This window comes from Ambystoma mexicanum, chromosome 5q (assembly GCF_040938575.1).
Source record: "Ambystoma mexicanum isolate Mex_15411 chromosome 5q, UKY_AmexF1_1, whole genome shotgun sequence".
Taxonomy (NCBI): domain Eukaryota; kingdom Metazoa; phylum Chordata; class Amphibia; order Caudata; family Ambystomatidae; genus Ambystoma; species Ambystoma mexicanum.
The window spans coordinates 8683418-8700499 of NC_090933.1; positions in this window are offsets into that span (position 1 = coordinate 8683418).

The window sequence follows — 17082 nt, forward strand, 5'->3', positions numbered from 1 at the left end:
ATCAATGCTTATACCAAACCTAAGACCCTTCCTATAGCATAAGATGTGATATCCAAATCCTTCCCATTCCAATCCTGAGACCCTTCCTATAGCATGAGATGTGATATCTCAATGCTTATACCAAACCTGAGACCCTTCCTATAGCATGAGATGTGATATCCAACTCCTTCCCATTCCAATCCTGATACCCTTCCTATAGCATGAGATGTGATGTCTCAATGCTTCTAATACCAAACCTGAGATCCTTCCTATAACATGAGATGTGATATCCAACTCCTTCCCATTCCAATCCTGAGACCCTTATGATAGCATGAGATGTGATATCTCAATGCCTCTTACACCAAACCTGAGATCCTTCCGATAGCATGAGATGTGATATCTCAATGCTTCTAATACCAAACCTGAGATCCTTCCTATAATATGAGATGTGAGTTCCAAATCCTTCCCCTTCCAAACCTGAGACCCTCCCTTTAGCATGAAATGTGATATCCAACTCCTTCCCATTCCAATCCTGAGACCCTTCTGATAGCATGAGATGTGATATCTCAATGCCTCTAATACCAAACCTGAGATCCTACCTCTAACATGAAATGTGATATCCATCTCCTTCCCTTTCCAAACCTGAGACCCTGCCTATAGCATGAGATGTGATATCCAAGTCCTTCCCATTCCAATCCTGAGACCCTTCCTATAGCATGTGATGTGATATCTCAATGCTTATACCAAACCTGAGACCCTTCCTATGGCATGAGATGTCATAAACAACTCCTTCCCATTCCAACCCTGAGACCCTTCCTATAGCATGAGATGTGATATCTCAATGCTTATACCAAACCTGAGACCCTTCCTATAGCATGAAATGTGATATCCAACTCCTTCCCATTCCAATCCTGAGACCCTTCTGATAGCATGAGATGTGATATCTCAATGCCTCTAATACCAAACCTGAGATCCTACCTCTAACATGAAATGTGATATCCATCTCCTTCCCTTTCCAAACCTGAGACCCTGCCTATAGCATGATATGTGATATCCAAGTCCTTCCCATTCCAATCCTGAGACCCTTCCTATAGCATGTGATGTGATATCTCAATGCTTATACCAAACCTGAGACCCTTCCTATGGCATGGGATGGCATATACAACTCCTTCCCATTCCAATCCTGAGACCCTTCCTATAGCATGAGATGTGATATCCAACTTCTTCCCATTCCAATCCTGAGACCCTTCCTATAGCATGAGATGTGATATCTCAATGCTTATACCAAACCTGAGACCCTTCCTATAGCTTGAGATGTGATATCCAACTCCTTCCCATTCCAATCCTGAGACCCTTCCTATAGCATGAGATGTGATATCTCAAGGCCTCTAATACCAAACCTGAGATCCTTCCTCTAACATGAAATGTGATATCCAACTCCTTCCCCTTCCAAACCTGAGAGCCTTCCTATAGCATGAGATATGATATCCAAGTCCTTCCCATTCCAATCCTGAGACCCTTCCTATAACATGAAATGTGATATCCAACTCCTTCCCATTCCAACCTGAGACCCTTCCTATAGCATGAGATGGGATATCCAACTCCTTCCAAATCCAATACTGATACCCTTCCGATAGCATGAGATGTGATATCCCAATGCTTCTACCAAACCTGAGACCCATACTATGGCATGAGATGTGATATCAAACTCCTTCCCATTCCAATCCTGAGACCCTTCTTATATCATGAGACTTGATATCTCAATGCTTCTAATACCAAACCTGAGACCCGTCCTATAACATGAGATGTGATATCCAAATCCTTCCCCTTCCAAACCTTAGACCCTTCCATTATCATGAGATGTGATATCCAACTCCTTCCCATTCCAATCCTGAGACCCTTCCGATATCATGAGATGTGATATCTCAATGCTTATACCAAATCTGAGACCCTTCCTATGGCCTGAGATGTCATATACAACTCCTTCCCATTCCAATCCTGAGACCCTTCCTATAGCATGAGATGTGATATCTCAATGCTTATACCAAATCTGAGACCCTTCCTATAGCATGAGATGTGATATCCAACTCCTTCCCATTCCAATCCTGAGACCCTTCCTATAGCATGAGATGTGATATCCAACACCTTCCCATTCCAATCCTGAGACCCTTCCTATAGCATAAGATGTGATATCCAAATCCTTCCTATTCCAATCCTGAGACCCTTCCTATAGCATGAGATGTGATATCTCAATGATTATACCAAACCTGAGACCCTTCCTATAGCATGAGATGTGATATCCAACTCCTTCCCATTCCAATCCTGAGACCCTTCCTATAGCATGAGATGTGATGTCTCAATGCTTCTAATACCAAACCTGAGATCCTTCCTATAACATGAGATGTGATATCCAACTCCTTCCCATTCCAATCCTGAGACCCTTATGATAGCATGAGATGTGATATCTCAATGCCTCTTATACCAAACCTGAGATCCTTCCGATAGCATGAGATGTGATATCTCAATGCTTCTAATACCAAACCTGAGATCCTTCCTATAATATGAGATGTGATTTCCAAATCCTTCCCCTTCCAAACCTGAGACCCTCCCTTTAGCATGAAATGTGATATCCAACTCCTTCCCATTCCAATCCTGAGACCCTTCTGATAGCATGAGATGTGATATCTCAATGCCTCTAATACCAAACCTGAGATCCTACCTCTAACATGAAATGTGATATCCATCTCCTTCCCTTTCCAAACCTGAGACCCTGCCTATAGCATGAGATGTGATATCCAAGTCCTTCCCATTCCAATCCTGAGACCCTTCCTATAGCATGTGATGTGATATCTCAATGCTTATACCAAACCTGAGACCCTTCCTATGGCATGAGATGTCATACACAACTCCTTCCCATTCCAACCCTGAGACCCTTCCTATAGCATGAGATGTGATATCTCAATGCTTATACCAAACCTGAGACCCTTCCTATAGCATGAGATGTGATATCCAACTTCTTCCCATTCCAATCCTGAGACCCTTCCTATAGCATGAGATATGATATCTCAATGCTTATACCAAACCTGAGACCCTTCCTATAGCATAAGATGTGATATCCAAATCCTTCCCATTCCAATCCTGAGACCCTTCCTATAGCATGAGATGTGATATCCAACTCCTTCCCATTCCAATCCTGAGACCCTTCCTATAGCATGAGATGTGATGTCTCAATGCTTCTAATACCAAACCTGAAATCCTTCCTATAACATGAGATGTGATATCCAACTCCTTCCCATTCCAATCCTGAGACCCTTATGATAGCATGAGATGTGATATCTCAATGCCTCTTACACCAAACCTGAGATCCTTCCGATAGCATGAGATGTGATATCTCAATGCTTCTAATACCAAACCTGAGATCCTTCCTATAATATGAGATGTGATTTCCAAATCCTTCCCCTTCCAAACCTGAGACCCTCCCTTTAGCATGAAATGTGATATCCAACTCCTTCCCATTCCAATCCTGAGACCCTTCTGATAGCATGAGATGTGATATCTCAATGCCTCTAATACCAAACCTGAGATCCTACCTCTAACATGAAATGTGATATCCATCTCCTTCCCTTTCCAAACCTGAGACCCTGCCTATAGCATGAGATGTGATATCCAAGTCCTTCCCATTCCAATCCTGAGACCGTTCCTATAGCATGTGATGTGATATCTCAATGCTTATACCAAACCTGAGACCCTTCCTATGGCATGAGATGTCATATACAACTCCTTCCCATTCCAACCCTGAGACCCTTCCTATAGCATGAGATGTGATATCTCAATGCTTATACCAAACCTGAGACCCTTCCTATAGCATGAAATGTGATATCCAACTCCTTCCCATTCCAATCCTGAGACCCTTCTGATAGCATGAGATGTGATATCTCAATGCCTCTAATACCAAACCTGAGATCCTACCTCTAACATGAAATGTGATATCCATCTCCTTCCCTTTCCAAACCTGAGACCCTGCCTATAGCATGATATGTGATATCCAAGTCCTTCCCATTCCAATCCTGAGACCCTTCCTATAGCATGTGATGTGATATCTCAATGCCTCTAATACCAAACCTGAGATCCTACCTCTAACATGAAATGTGATATCCATCTCCTTCCCTTTCCAAACCTGAGACCCTGCCTATAGCATGATATGTGATATCCAAGTCCTTCCCATTCCAATCCTGAGACCCTTCCTATAGCATGTGATGTGATATCTCAATGCTTATACCAAACCTGAGACCCTTCCTATAGCTTGAGATGTGATATCCAACTCCTTCCCATTCCAATCCTGAGACCCTTCCTATAGCATGAGATGTGATATCCAAGTCCTTCCCATTCCAATCCTGAGACCCTTCCTATAGCATGTGATGTGATATCTCAATGCTTATACCAAACCTGAGACCCTTCCTATAGCTTGAGATGTGATATCCATCTCCTTCCCTTTCCAAACCTGAGACCCTGCCTATAGCATGAGATGTGATATCCAAGTCCTTCCCATTCCAATCCTGAGACCCTTCCTATAGCATGTGATGTGATATCTCAATGCTTATACCAAACCTGAGACCCTTCCTATGGCATGAGATGTCATACACAACTCCTTCCCATTCCAACCCTGAGACCCTTCCTATAGCATGAGATGTGATATCTCAATGCTTATACCAAACCTGAGACCCTTCCTATAGCATGAGATGTGATATCCAAGTCCTTCCCATTCCAATCCTGAGACCCTTCCTATAGCATGTGATGTGATATCTCAATGCTTATACCAAACCTGAGACCCTTCCTATAGCTTGAGATGTGATATCCATCTCCTTCCCTTTCCAAACCTGAGACCCTGCCTATAGCATGAGATGTGATATCCAAGTCCTTCCCATTCCAATCCTGAGACCCTTCCTATAGCATGTGATGTGATATCTCGATGCTTATACCAAACCTGAGACCCTTCCTATGGCATGAGATGTCATACACAACTCCTTCCCATTCCAACCCTGAGACCCTTCCTATAGCATGAGATGTGATATCTCAATGCTTATACCAAACCTGAGACCCTTCCTATAGCATGAGATGTGATATCCAACTCCTTCCCATTCCAATCCTGAGACCCTTCCTATAGCATGAGATGTGATGTCTCAATGCTTCTAATACCAAACCTGAGATCCTTCCTATAACATGAGATGTGATATCCAACTCCTTCCCATTCCAATCCTGAGACCCTTATGATAGCATGAGATGTGATATCTCAATGCCTCTTACACCAAACCTGAGATCCTTCCGATAGCATGAGATGTGATATCTCAATGCTTCTAATACCAAACCTGAGATCCTTCCTATAATATGAGATGTGATTTCCAAATCCTTCCCCTTCCAAACCTGAGACCCTCCCTTTAGCATGAAATGTGATATCCAACTCCTTCCCATTCCAATCCTGAGACCCTTCTGATAGCATGAGATGTGATATCTCAATGCCTCTAATACCAAACCTGAGATCCTACCTCTAACATGAAATGTGATATCCATCTCCTTCCCTTTCCAAACCTGAGACCCTGCCTATAGCATGAGATGTGATATCCAAGTCCTTCCCATTCCAATCCTGAGACCCTTCCTATAGCATGTGATGTGATATCTCAATGCTTATACCAAACCTGAGACCCTTCCTATGGCATGAGATGTCATATACAACTCCTTCCCATTCCAACCCTGAGACCCTTCCTATAGCATGAGATGTGATATCTCAATGCTTATACCAAACCTGAGACCCTTCCTATAGCATGAAATGTGATATCCAACTCCTTCCCATTCCAATCCTGAGACCCTTCTGATAGCATGAGATGTGATATCTCAATGCCTCTAATACCAAACCTGAGATCCTACCTCTAACATGAAATGTGATATCCATCTCCTTCCCTTTCCAAACCTGAGACCCTGCCTATAGCATGATATGTGATATCCAAGTCCTTCCCATTCCAATCCTGAGACCCTTCCTATAGCATGTGATGTGATATCTCAATGCTTATACCAAACCTGAGACCCTTCCTATGGCATGGGATGGCATATACAACTCCTTCCCATTCCAATCCTGAGACCCTTCCTATAGCATGAGATGTGATATCCAACTTCTTCCCATTCCAATCCTGAGACCCTTCCTATAGCATGAGATGTGATATCTCAATGCTTATACCAAACCTGAGACCCTTCCTATAGCTTGAGATGTGATATCCAACTCCTTCCCATTCCAATCCTGAGACCCTTCCTATAGCATGAGATGTGATATCTCAAGGCCTCTAATACCAAACCTGAGATCCTTCCTCTAACATGAAATGTGATATCCAACTCCTTCCCCTTCCAAACCTGAGAGCCTTCCTATAGCATGAGATATGATATCCAAGTCCTTCCCATTCCAATCCTGAGACCCTTCCTATAACATGAAATGTGATATCCAACTCCTTCCCATTCCAACCTGAGACCCTTCCTATAGCATGAGATGGGATATCCAACTCCTTTCAAATCCAATACTGATACCCTTCCGATAGCACGAGATGTGATATCCCAATGCTTCTACCAAACCTGAGACCCATACTATGGCATGAGATGTGATATCAAACTCCTTCCCATTCCAATCCTGAGACCCTTCTTATACCATGAGACTTGATATCTCAATGCTTCTAATACCAAACCTGAGACCCGTCCTATAACATGAGATGTGATATCCAAATCCTTCCCCTTCCAAACCTTAGACCCTTCCATTATCATGAGATGTGATATCCAACTCCTTCCCATTCCAATCCTGAGACCCTTCCGATATCATGAGATGTGATATCTCAATGCTTATACCAAATCTGAGACCCTTCCTATGGCCTGAGATGTCATATACAACTCCTTCCCATTCCAATCCTGAGACCCTTCCTATAGCATGAGCTGTGATATCTCAATGCTTATACCAAATCTGAGACCCTTCCTATAGCATGAGATGTGATATCCAACTCCTTCCCATTCCAATCCTGAGACACTTCCTATAGCATGAGAAGTGATATCTCCATGCTTATACCAAACCTGAGACCCTTCCTATAGCATAAGATGTGATATCCAAATCCTTCCTATTCCAATCCTGAGACCCTTCCTATAGCATGAGATGTGATATCTCAATGCTTATACCAAACCTGAGACCCTTCCTATAGCATGAGATGTGATATCCAACTCCTTCCCATTCCAATCCTGAGACCCTTCCTATAGCATGAGATGTGATGTCTCAATGCTTCTAATACCAAACCTGAGATCCTTCCTATAACATGAGATGTGATATCCAACTCCTTCCCATTCCAATCCTGAGACCCTTATGATAGCATGAGATGTGATATCTCAATGCCTCTTATACCAAACCTGAGATCCTTCCAATAGCATGAGATGTGATATCTCAATGCTTCTAATACCAAACCTGAGATCCTTCCTATAATATGAGATGTGATTTCCAAATCCGTCCCCTTCCAAACCTGAGACCCTCCCTTTAGCATGAAATGTGATATCCAACTCCTTCCCATTCCAATCCTGAGACCCTTCTGATAGCATGAGATGTGATATCTCAATGCCTCTAATACCAAACCTGAGATCCTACCTCTAACATGAAATGTGATATCCATCTCCTTCCCTTTCCAAACCTGAGACCCTGCCTATAGCATGAGATGTGATATCCAAGTCCTTCCCATTCCAATCCTGAGACCCTTCCTATAGCATGAGATGTGATATCTCAATGCTTATACCAAACCTGAGACCCTTCCTATAGCATGAAATGTGATATCCAACTCCTTCCCATTCCAATCCTGAGACCCTTCTGATAGCATGAGATGTGATATCTCAATGCCTCTAATACCAAACCTGAGATCCTACCTCTAACATGAAATGTGATATCCATCTCCTTCCCTTTCCAAACCTGAGACCCTGCCTATAGCATGATATGTGATATCCAAGTCCTTCCCATTCCAATCCTGAGACCCTTCCTATAGCATGTGATGTGATATCTCAATGCCTCTAATACCAAACCTGAGATCCTACCTCTAACATGAAATGTGATATCCATCTCCTTCCCTTTCCAAACCTGAGACCCTGCCTATAGCATGATATGTGATATCCAAGTCCTTCCCATTCCAATCCTGAGACCCTTCCTATAGCATGTGATGTGATATCTCAATGCTTATACCAAACCTGAGACCCTTCCTATAGCTTGAGATGTGATATCCAACTCCTTCCCATTCCAATCCTGAGACCCTTCCTATAGCATGAGATGTGATATCCAAGTCCTTCCCATTCCAATCCTGAGACCCTTCCTATAGCATGTGATGTGATATCTCAATGCTTATACCAAACCTGAGACCCTTCCTATAGCTTGAGATGTGATATCCATCTCCTTCCCTTTCCAAACCTGAGACCCTGCCTATAGCATGAGATGTGATATCCAAGTCCTTCCCATTCCAATCCTGAGACCCTTCCTATAGCATGTGATGTGATATCTCAATGCTTATACCAAACCTGAGACCCTTCCTATGGCATGAGATGTCATACACAACTCCTTCCCATTCCAACCCTGAGACCCTTCCTATAGCATGAGATGTGATATCTCAATGCTTATACCAAACCTGAGACCCTTCCTATAGCATGAGATGTGATATCCAAGTCCTTCCCATTCCAATCCTGAGACCCTTCCTATAGCATGTGATGTGATATCTCAATGCTTATACCAAACCTGAGACCCTTCCTATAGCTTGAGATGTGATATCCATCTCCTTCCCTTTCCAAACCTGAGACCCTGCCTATAGCATGAGATGTGATATCCAAGTCCTTCCCATTCCAATCCTGAGACCCTTCCTATAGCATGTGATGTGATATCTCGATGCTTATACCAAACCTGAGACCCTTCCTATGGCATGAGATGTCATACACAACTCCTTCCCATTCCAACCCTGAGACCCTTCCTATAGCATGAGATGTGATATCTCAATGCTTATACCAAACCTGAGACCCTTCCTATAGCATGAGATGTGATATCCAACTCCTTCCCATTCCAATCCTGAGACCCTTCCTATAGCATGAGATGTGATGTCTCAATGCTTCTAATACCAAACCTGAGATCCTTCCTATAACATGAGATGTGATATCCAACTCCTTCCCATTCCAATCCTGAGACCCTTATGATAGCATGAGATGTGATATCTCAATGCCTCTTACACCAAACCTGAGATCCTTCCGATAGCATGAGATGTGATATCTCAATGCTTCTAATACCAAACCTGAGATCCTTCCTATAATATGAGATGTGATTTCCAAATCCTTCCCCTTCCAAACCTGAGACCCTCCCTTTAGCATGAAATGTGATATCCAACTCCTTCCCATTCCAATCCTGAGACCCTTCTGATAGCATGAGATGTGATATCTCAATGCCTCTAATACCAAACCTGAGATCCTACCTCTAACATGAAATGTGATATCCATCTCCTTCCCTTTCCAAACCTGAGACCCTGCCTATAGCATGAGATGTGATATCCAAGTCCTTCCCATTCCAATCCTGAGACCCTTCCTATAGCATGTGATGTGATATCTCAATGCTTATACCAAACCTGAGACCCTTCCTATGGCATGAGATGTCATATACAACTCCTTCCCATTCCAACCCTGAGACCCTTCCTATAGCATGAGATGTGATATCTCAATGCTTATACCAAACCTGAGACCCTTCCTATAGCATGAAATGTGATATCCAACTCCTTCCCATTCCAATCCTGAGACCCTTCTGATAGCATGAGATGTGATATCTCAATGCCTCTAATACCAAACCTGAGATCCTACCTCTAACATGAAATGTGATATCCATCTCCTTCCCTTTCCAAACCTGAGACCCTGCCTATAGCATGATATGTGATATCCAAGTCCTTCCCATTCCAATCCTGAGACCCTTCCTATAGCATGTGATGTGATATCTCAATGCTTATACCAAACCTGAGACCCTTCCTATGGCATGGGATGGCATATACAACTCCTTCCCATTCCAATCCTGAGACCCTTCCTATAGCATGAGATGTGATATCCAACTTCTTCCCATTCCAATCCTGAGACCCTTCCTATAGCATGAGATGTGATATCTCAATGCTTATACCAAACCTGAGACCCTTCCTATAGCTTGAGATGTGATATCCAACTCCTTCCCATTCCAATCCTGAGACCCTTCCTATAGCATGAGATGTGATATCTCAAGGCCTCTAATACCAAACCTGAGATCCTTCCTCTAACATGAAATGTGATATCCAACTCCTTCCCCTTCCAAACCTGAGAGCCTTCCTATAGCATGAGATATGATATCCAAGTCCTTCCCATTCCAATCCTGAGACCCTTCCTATAACATGAAATGTGATATCCAACTCCTTCCCATTCCAAACTGAGACCCTTCCTATAGCATGAGATGGGATATCCAACTCCTTTCAAATCCAATACTGATACCCTTCCGATAGCACGAGATGTGATATCCCAATGCTTCTACCAAACCTGAGACCCATACTATGGCATGAGATGTGATATCAAACTCCTTCCCATTCCAATCCTGAGACCCTTCTTATACCATGAGACTTGATATCTCAATGCTTCTAATACCAAACCTGAGACCCGTCCTATAACATGAGATGTGATATCCAAATCCTTCCCCTTCCAAACCTTAGACCCTTCCATTATCATGAGATGTGATATCCAACTCCTTCCCATTCCAATCCTGAGACCCTTCCGATATCATGAGATGTGATATCTCAATGCTTATACCAAATCTGAGACCCTTCCTATGGCCTGAGATGTCATATACAACTCCTTCCCATTCCAATCCTGAGACCCTTCCTATAGCATGAGCTGTGATATCTCAATGCTTATACCAAATCTGAGACCCTTCCTATAGCATGAGATGTGATATCCAACTCCTTCCCATTCCAATCCTGAGACACTTCCTATAGCATGAGAAGTGATATCTCCATGCTTATACCAAACCTGAGACCCTTCCTATAGCATAAGATGTGATATCCAAATCCTTCCTATTCCAATCCTGAGACCCTTCCTATAGCATGAGATGTGATATCTCAATGCTTATACCAAACCTGAGACCCTTCCTATAGCATGAGATGTGATATCCAACTCCTTCCCATTCCAATCCTGAGACCCTTCCTATAGCATGAGATGTGATGTCTCAATGCTTCTAATACCAAACCTGAGATCCTTCCTATAACATGAGATGTGATATCCAACTCCTTCCCATTCCAATCCTGAGACCCTTATGATAGCATGAGATGTGATATCTCAATGCCTCTTATACCAAACCTGAGATCCTTCCAATAGCATGAGATGTGATATCTCAATGCTTCTAATACCAAACCTGAGATCCTTCCTATAATATGAGATGTGATTTCCAAATCCGTCCCCTTCCAAACCTGAGACCCTCCCTTTAGCATGAAATGTGATATCCAACTCCTTCCCATTCCAATCCTGAGACCCTTCTGATAGCATGAGATGTGATATCTCAATGCCTCTAATACCAAACCTGAGATCCTACCTCTAACATGAAATGTGATATCCATCTCCTTCCCTTTCCAAACCTGAGACCCTGCCTATAGCATGAGATGTGATATCCAAGTCCTTCCCATTCCAATCCTGAGACCCTTCCTATAGCATGTGATGTGATATCTCAATGCTTATACCAAACCTGAGACCCTTCCTATGGCATGAGATGTCATACACAACTCCTTCCCATTCCAACCCTGAGACCCTTCCTATAGCATGAGATGTGATATCTCAATGCTTATACCAAACCTGAGACCCTTCCTATAGCATGAGATGTGATATCCAACTTCTTCCCATTCCAATCCTGAGACCCTTCCTATAGCATGAGATATGATATCTCAATGCTTATACCAAACCTGAGACCCTTCCTATAGCATAAGATGTGATATCCAAATCCTTCCCATTCCAATCCTGAGACCCTTCCTATAGCATGAGATGTGATATCTCAATGCTTATACCAAACCTGAGACCCTTCCTATAGCATGAGATGTGATATCCAACTCCTTCCCATTCCAATCCTGAGACCCTTCCTATAGCATGAGATGTGATGTCTCAATGCTTCTAATACCAAACCTGAGATCCTTCCTATAACATGAGATGTGATATCCAACTCCTTCCCATTCCAATCCTGAGACCCTTATGATAGCATGAGATGTGATATCTCAATGCCTCTTACACCAAACCTGAGATCCTTCCGATAGCATGAGATGTGATATCTCAATGCTTCTAATACCAAACCTGAGATCCTTCCTATAATATGAGATGTGATTTCCAAATCCTTCCCCTTCCAAACCTGAGACCCTCCCTTTAGCATGAAATGTGATATCCAACTCCTTCCCATTCCAATCCTGAGACCCTTCTGATAGCATGAGATGTGATATCTCAATGCCTCTAATACCAAACCTGAGATCCTACCTCTAACATGAAATGTGATATCCATCTCCTTCCCTTTCCAAACCTGAGACCCTGCCTATAGCATTAGATGTGATATCCAAGTCCTTCCCATTCCAATCCTGAGACCATTCCTATAGCATGTGATGTGATATCTCAATGCTTATACCAAACCTGAGACCCTTCTGTTAAGACGGATTTCTGAACTCTGTCCTGGTGGCGCAGAAGTTCAGAAGGCCAACCTAATTACTTGGAACAGGGTAACCTCTGGACAAGCCAGACCAATCAAGGTAGCGATCGCGGCGGTCAAGGCTAGGTCTCAAGAGGGGTCAGGGTGACTGAAAGCCCGCAGTGAGCACACAAAGCAAGAGCGCTTACAAACTACTCCAAACAGTTGTTATATCAAAAATAGATACACATTTATTTTAAGGCCTTTAAAACAATGACCGTAGCGAGAAAATCACAATATCACAATATTAAACCAACACATACCATATCAACACAATATATATACAAATACACAGTCGCAAGCGTTTAAAGCACGAAATATGTAGTCCACCTGAAAGGAAAGGAAAACAGGCAGTGCGATAACACTTTAGACTCAGTTCGCCTTCAGAGGCACCTAACTAGATGGAAGTCCGAGCCCTGCGAAGAGTGGAGCCTTGTGCTCAAAGTACCTGCCACGCCGGTGCCAACGGGCAAAAGGGGAAGCTCTTCGTAGGAAGTCAGGCAGTTCGGGTTAGTGCACAACAGAAGGAGAACAGGTTCCGCAACTCAAGCGCAGCCTCCACAGCGGGCAGAAGCAGAGCGCGAGTACGGCCAAAAGGGTGCTGTTTTTACACAGCAGGGAAAAGCAATGGGATACTGCAGGAGGGCGACCAGATCCTAGCTAAACTACTCACCGGTCCCCGAAGCAAGCAGACCCAGGCTTCTCCACGTTAGTTTCAGCAGCTGGCAGGTTCAGAAGAGCAGGGAACGCCTCGTAGTCGTGTAGAGCAAAAAGACGTCCCAATCGACGAAACCAGCACAGTTTGTTGCCGCAGCAGGACAACGGAGCGGCCGTGTGTATTCAAGCCAAATGTACACTCCTCCCTTCAGACTTGGGAACGCCAAGTGTACGAAGCGTGGGAGAGTGACAAGGACTCGACATACAACACAACCTGGCGGCAGTTACAGAGCAGGACTCCCTTGTAAGCTGGTCAGTCAACTGGATGGCCCAGAGACGCTTCCGAAGGCTTACTTGGCAGGAGATGATGAAGTCGCCGGGAATAGCTGTTCCTGCTATTCCAAAGGTCGAAGCACCAGTACAGGCCTTCTGGTTCGATCAAAGGAGGAAAGGGTTTCACAGGACGACAGCAGTGCAAAGGAGGATTCCTTCAGCGGGTCACCAGCGATTCCTCGGTCCAGCCTCGTGGTTGCAGGATACTTGGCTCCTGTATTCCTTCGTTCGTGAGAACTCAGGAGATCGACATGGTAGTGGTGTTTCCAGCTCCCTCTTATCCACGGTTCCCTTCGCGCCAAAACAGAGGGGAGCCAATGGGAGATCCGCTCATCAACACACATACCATACGTGGACCAATCACAGACCACGGTGGTCCCAGGCATTCACACCACCCCAGACTCTCTGGCACCCAGGATGTGTATTGGGACCAGACATCCCAGCCCACACCCTGGAGGCACACAAACGACATGTAGAAGCCCGCGAAAGCAACCACGTTTCGCGGGAAAGTACATGCCCAAATAAGGAAGGCCCCGGGTCGCCCGACCTGGGGAAGGTGAAGGGAGCAAGACGGTCAGTGGACAGGACAAAGGAGCCTCGTGGTCTGGCCATTTTGGGAGCCAGGCCACCATTTTGGGTTCAGTGCGAAAAACATGCTCAGAACGCCAAAAGGAGCTCAAAATAAACAAAACGATCGCTGCCACCATTCCAGTCCCTGAATGACTTGCACCGATCAAAATACCATCCTAAAAGAGTATCTAGGGCCTGTAGAAGGCTAGAGACCCAAGAGAGCTGTAACTTAGCTTACAGTGCTCTCTTGTGTCATGTTGCACTACAGCCGCAACATGATAAAAGAAACTACGGGAAACAGCGTTCCCCGGTACTGACTGTCTTAAGGGCATGTCAGTTTCCCCGTAAGAAAGGAGCGAAAGCCCAGAGAAGTGCGGCAGAAGGCTGTACTTCTCTGGCAAAGTCAAGAACAAGGTTAAAAACAATAGCAAAAAGTTTAGGGGTTGCCACATGGAAGGAAAATTACCTACAATTACGAAATCTTTCCTAACACTCGCCCCTCCCAGACTATGGACAGGGGGAACTAATCCACCCCTGGATGAGTCTCTTCTTCAGGTCGGTTCAACATTCTGGACAACCCATCAGCATTGCTATGTTGGACACCTGGCCTATGCTCAATAGTGAAGTCGAAGCCTTGTAGACTCATGGACCACCTAAGCAACTTTGGATTCTCCCCCTTCATGTTCATTAGCCACTTTAACGGCTTATGGTCAGTCTGCACAGTGAAGTGGGTCCCATAGAGGTAGGGCCTCAGCTTCCTTAGGGCCCACACAACAGAGAAACATTCTTTCTCTACCGTGGACCATCTGAGCTCTCTGTCCTTAAACTGGCGACTAATAAAACCAATAGGGTGTTCCTTACCCTTCTCATCTACTTGTGATAGTACAGCTCCTATCCCAGTGTCAGAGGCATCCGTCTGCACGATAAAAGGTCTTTGATAATCAGGGGCCCTTAGCACAGGGGCCTGGCACAAGGAGTCTTTTAAGCCATTGAAGGCCTTCTCACACTCGTCGGTCCAAGTTACCTTCTTGGGTTTCTTCGGAGTTGTGAGGGCAGTCAGAGGAGCAGCTATGGTGCCATAGTCTGCCACAAAATTGCGATAATAACCCGTGAGTCCTAAGAAGGATCTCACTTGGGTTTGCGTAGTGGGGGTAGGCCAGTCTTGTACTGCTTGTACTTTACTGGGTAGAGGCTGTATCCTCCCTCCACCTACTTCATGTCCAAGGTAAACCACTGAGCCTTGTCCAATCTGGCATTTACTAGCCTTTATGGTCAAGTGGGCTTTCCGAAGAGCCTGGAGCACAATCCCGAGGTGTTTCACATGGTCTTCCCAGGTGGCACTGAAAACTGCTATATCGTCCAACCCATTCAACACATGATTCACAAGCCTCTGGAAAGTGGCAGGTGCATTCTTCAACCCGAACGGCATTACCCGGAATTGGTAAAGGCCGTCTGGAGTAGAAAATGCTGTCTTCTCCTTGGCATGTTCTGCTAAAGCTATTTGCCAATAGCCAGCAGTGAGGTCAAACGTGCTGAGGTACCTGGAGGCACCCAAAGTATCCACCAGCTCATCTGTTCGAGGCAAGGGGTGTGCATCTGTCTTGGTGACAGCATTCAGAGCCCTGTAATCCACGCAGAACCTCAATTCAGAAGTGCCTGCCTTTGGAACCAACACCACTGGGCTGGACCAAGGACTACTAGAGGGTTCAATCACCCCAAGATCTAACATCTTGTTGACCTCGGTCTTAATATAAGACCGTACTTTATCTGACATCCTGTATCCCCTACTTTTGGTAGGTACACTGTCTCCTGTGTCAATGTTATGTTTGCACCAAGGTGTCAAACCAGGGGACTGTGAAAACAGGGGGGAAAACTGCCTAAGCAAACTTTTCACCTCAGCCTGCTGATTCGGAGTCAGGTGAGGGGCCACTCGGACACCCTCAACGGAGCTATCTGAAGGACCGCTTTGGAACAGGTCGGGGAGAGGTTCTGACTCCTCTTCCTCAACATCTGAAGCCAGTAGCAGTGCTGCGATTTCGACTCTTGGGACGAAAGCCTTCAGCCTATTCACGTGAAACACTTTTGGAGCCTGTCCAGGCCTTCCAAGGTCCACTAAATAGTTCACCTCACCCAGGGGCTCCACCACTGTGTAAGGGCCTGACCATTTGTCCTGTAAAGCTCGAGGCCTTATTGGATTCATGATCAGGACTTGCTGACCAGGTGTAAAGTTGATGAGGGAAGCTTTCTGGTCGTACCAATGTTTCACCAGCGCTTGCCCTGCCTTCAATTTATCACTAGCCAAGCCCATCAGAAGTACCATCCGTTTTCTGAGCCCTAGCACATAATCAACTACATTGGTAGTAACAGGGGGAGTGGGCATCTCCCATCCCTCTTTGACGATGGCTAAGGGTCCCCGTACGGGATGACCGAACAGAAGTTCGAAGGGGCTGAAGCCAACACCCTCCTGTGGTACCTCTCTGTAGGCAAACAGCAAGCATGGTAAAAGAAGATCCCATTTTCTTCTCTGAGGCTCCTCCAGAGCCCCAATCATGCTCTTTAACGTTCTGTTGAAACGTTCCACCAGACCATTGGTCTGGGGGTGGTATGCAGAAGAGAACTTGTAGGTGACCCCACATTCTTTCCACATAGCCTGCATATACTTCGACATAAAGTTGCTGCCACGATCTGACACAACTTCTTTAGGGAAGCCAACCCTAGTAAATATGCCGAGTAAAGCTTTTGCAACTGACTTGGCAGTTACAGTTTTCAATGGGATGGCCTCAGGATACCTG